Source organism: Chamaea fasciata, unplaced genomic scaffold (assembly GCF_029207755.1).
Source record: "Chamaea fasciata isolate MVZ Bird 193981 ecotype frontalis unplaced genomic scaffold, bChaFas1.0.hap1 SCAF_12, whole genome shotgun sequence".
In the NCBI taxonomy this organism is placed as follows: domain Eukaryota; kingdom Metazoa; phylum Chordata; class Aves; order Passeriformes; family Sylviidae; genus Chamaea; species Chamaea fasciata.
This window is the reverse complement of record NW_027094097.1, coordinates 5,023,435-5,028,054: the sequence shown is the minus strand read 5'-3', so window position 1 is coordinate 5,028,054 and position 4,620 is coordinate 5,023,435.

Genomic DNA, 4,620 nt, shown 5'->3' with positions numbered 1-4,620 from the left:
CTCTCAAATGTGAGCTTTTTATATCTGTGTTTATCTTTTTTTTTTTTTCTGCCCAGTTTTAAACAGCTTCTGTGCCCTACTGCAGACACAGCTGCACTCAGTGCTAAATAGAATATACTGTGAAATTATTCGAGGCTTTGAGGATTCTGTTTTTTCCCTGTATAAACAGGAAAAGTGGGAGTAGACAGTTTGGTGAGAGTTAAATGCATTCTGTCTGCATTCTGGAAGACTATGAACCTTCAGCAAAATCTCCATAAGTCACCTGACTGACATAGGTGCCCTCATCCAGCTGCGGCTGGGCTTTAAAGAGCCAGAGAGGTGCAGCAGTGGAAAGCCAAAGAAATCATTGAATTGGGGTTGGTAAATACTGTTGAACATCAGTGACTGCAGTACGCAGTTGAAAGACTTGTCCAGCTTTTTCTGTGAAACAGCCTCTTCCTGAATGCCTCAATTGTATAAAATGATGAATGGATCAGACAATATTTCTCACCTGACCCAGAAACTGCAGGGCAGCTGGGCAGTGTCAAGGACAGTGCTTCCAGGGAGCATGCTGCGTGCAGCTCGTGCCACATCCTGCTTGCTTTGTTCTTCCTGAGCACTTTCTGCTCAGTGCAGTGACTCATCCTGAGCTTCAAATTGGTGAAACTCTGTCAGAGGCATGTGCAGGTCAGGTCAGGTATCAGCACTGCCCCTTATCTGCTGGCCAGCTTTCCTATCAGCCAAACTAATTTGCTAAGATAATTCTGTTTCCTGCCATCTATTACAATAAATCAACCACTGGAGCTTCATTGAATTCTCTGCCAACTGCTGCCCTTGAAATTCTCAAACTGTATGGGGGGCTGGGAGGGAAACCTGTACTCTTCTAAATATAAGAAAGTTTTAGATTAACAACTTGATATCCTGGCAATGCTGTGTCTCCTCACCCCACATTAATGGGGTGCCAGAGTCAGCTCAGACTGAGGCAAACCCCAAAGCATCAATCATTCCTTTGAAAACAAGTTTTTGGAATAAGGTGATCTCGGGTGGTAAAGCACATGTAGGCAAACACAAACACAGCAAGTGACACAGAGAGATAGAGAACACAAGCACATGCTCAGGAAAGAGCCAGAGCAAAATGACAAGGGATTCACTGTGGAGGCTATTGCATAAAGAAATGAAGGTGTTCAAACGCAACGGTATTTCTCTGACAATTAATTTTGAAGAGGAAAAAGATATTGAGAATGGATGCAAACCGAAGAAACATGAAGGATCCCCAAGCATGCCCACTGCAGGAACAAGACTGCAGGGGGGAAACTGTATTCTGCTTTTCCTTGTAGAAATATCAAATACTGAGGGTAGCAGTGATATTACAACTCACAGCCAGATTTAACATTAGAAGATACACTAGTTTAAATCCTACTTGTATAGTTTTGTTTAGATTAGATATTTAATAATGCAAATTTGTTGGGGTTTTTTGGGGTTTTTTTTGTTTGTTTGTTTGTTTTTAAGGGATCTCTATCCCTCATGAAATTTCAGCATTTTCCTTTGAATTATCCAGAAGATCAACACTGGCTTTGTAACAGTTCTGCTGGGATAAAACTCAGCCTGTTCCAGTTAGGTTGCTGGTGGGAGCCAACTCCTTCCTCAGCAGCCTGGTTGGGTTCATACAGTCAATCATTTGGCAGAAGGATGTTTAAGCATAATTGCATATCCCCTCCCTGTCTTTAAATATTCAGAGGAAAAGTCACAGAGGAACCGATAATGTAACAATAATAATGGGGCTGAAGAACAGTATTGTAGTGTGAACTCATCTATCCCTTGGTTTCATTTACATGTTTAACAGCTGCCTGTTTCTCCATTATAGAAAGATCATTACCTGACTTGTAAGAAGAGAGGGGGAGTCTGTTCACCTTTGGGCAACTAGCTCTGCATTTATTAATAGTTGTTGCCCATCTCATTGTACATTTAATTGCCGCATTATAATTTATTTATTCATTGATTTATTGTAATAGATGAGTAGAAACAAAATTACCTTTGCAAATTACTTTGATAGGTGGGAAGTTTGCATGGTTAAAAATACTCCAACCTGCAGTGTGGAATGTGAGATGTTACCCAGTGAATTGCATCTTCACACATAAGCACTAGCAGAATCAAACTGGTCTCATTACAAAGTGAAGGTAAATGCAGACAATTTATATTGGCTGCAATATATATATATATATATAATTTATATATATATATATATATATGTAATTGTAACTTCTATATAATTATCCTTACATTCCCAGATGTCTCCACTCCATGGAACAGGGAATCAGCTGAAAAATGAAAGATAAAAAGGATGGAAATCAAAGACTCATCAAAAATTAGAAGGCTAAAGGTGTAGGACGTTTGCAGAGCACGTGGTGAAGCCAGGCGTGCCTTGCTGTCGGTGTGGGTGGGCAGCTCCTGCTGAGGCAGCTCAGCCCCACAGCCCCAGCACAGCACCAGCAACCAAATGGGGCCATGGAGGGTCAGGCAGAGCCAGAGATAGAAAATACACACAGAGAATTATTTCTATTTCCAGTTATTAATACATATAGGGAAGAGTTCGACACAGAAAAACTCCAATGTTTTCATCAACTAATTAAAATTAATGACTCGATAAAAGAGATGAGTAAATAATATCCACTATCACACTACTGCCTACACAGATCGGCCAGCTGCAAAACTTGACAGATAGGGCCGCAAAATGCAGGTTGGTTTTTGGTGGGGGTGGTGGTTTTATTTTTGTCCTTAAATCCTGGAGCCTGCAGCAGCTCCCGGAGGGGGTGGGATTGGTCCAGGGCGCGGCTCCTGAGCCGGCCGGGAGCAGGGTGCTGCTGCAGAGCCCGGGGGGAGCCGGGGGGAGCCGGGGGCCGAGGGAGGCTGGGCTGCGGGCACACCAGCGGGCTCGGCTCCTGCAGCCCGACCTGTCCTCACGGGGCGCCCGGGCTCTCCTCGGGGACACTTCACTCCGCATGGAAGGTTTGGTGTGAACAATTGTTACTGCATTCGTGTTGGTGATCACTCGAGTTGATCGCAAGTTTTCATCAGGTTCCATCAGAGTGCTGCGATTACCCTAAGATTTCCTTGGTATTTTGCATCTCTCAATAAATAGCATCTGTTTTCCTCGCTCAGACACAGGCCCGGGTTATGGGTCACAATGCCCGCCCGGGTTATGGGTCACACTGCCCACCCGGGTTATGGGTCACACTGCCCGTCCGGGTTGTGGGTCACACTGCCCGCCCGGGTTATGGGTCACACTGCCCGTCCGGGTTGTGGGTCACAATACCCACCCGGGTTGTGGGTCACACTGCCCACCCGGGCTGTGGGTCACACTGTCCCCCGGCTATGGGTCACACTGCCCGCCCGGGTTATGGGTCACACTGCCCGCCCGGCTATGGGTCACACTGCCCGCCCGGGTTGTGGGTCACACTACCCACCCGGGTTATGGGTCACACTACCTGCCCGGGCTGTGGGTCACAATACCCACCCGGGCTGTGGGTCATACTGCCCACCCGGGTTATGGGTCACACTGCCCGCCCGGGTTATGGGTCACACTGCCCGCCCAGCCCCGGGCAGCTCCGGCTCCAGGCACTGCCCTGGGCCCCAGCAGCAGGAAGTTACAGCCTGCCTTATGCTTGGGGTGGGCTCGAAATACATAAACTTGTGACAGCTTTGCGTACACCTCATTCGATGAGGCCACAAGCAGTGTTGGGAGAAGCAGGACAAACTTGTGGGGACAGAGCGGGGATAGAGCAGGGACACAGTGGGGACAGAGGGGGACAGAGAGGGGACACAGCAGGGACAGAGCGGGGCCCGGGAGCGTCAACCCCGCTCAGCGTCGGGCGGGCCAGGCGGGGCCAGCAGTGCCCCCGTGTGGCCGCAGCGCGGGAGGGCCCGATGGCAGCGGCAGGAGACACACACACAGCATCGGCCCACTGCTCGTGGAAAGCTCAGCTTAAACCACGAACCGACGCCTCACAGCAGCTTTTTTCCTAAAAATAGCTTTTGCACCTACTTTTACAAGTGTTTAAGGATTTGTTCAGTAAGATTTTAAAATTACTTAATTTGGCAGCATTCCTTTTGCACGCCCAGGTAGGACTTTATTCACTATTCTTACCCCTGTCCTTATTTATTTGTTATTACTAAAATGCTCTGGAAAATAAATACCTAAAAGGTAAACCTAGAAATGCTGCATAGGAGTTAGTGTTTTTCTAGACAGAAAACACATAGAAAGTGGGAGCTGTGGATTCAGCAGTGAAGCTACAGCATCATTCCAGGAGGAGCTGCTCACTGGGGTTAGTAAGGTGGTGTACCAAGCATTTTAAAATAAAATCCCTCCAGGAAACCTCCAGGTAGCTATAGCCACTTTTCAGTGGTTTTCCCTTTCAGCACTAGGTGCTAATTGGTAAGACACAAGACAGGACACAGTCTTAGATTTGACTTTATACAGTACAACAATTCCTAAGTTTCCTAGAAATGAAGGAAGGACTAAAAGAAATTTACATACAAACATAAAGTCTCCTGTAACTACACGAAACAAGCCAGTTCACCCTGTATTCATGCTTTTTCATGACACTCCCATATTTCCAAGCCCCAAAGAAACAAATAGAGCCA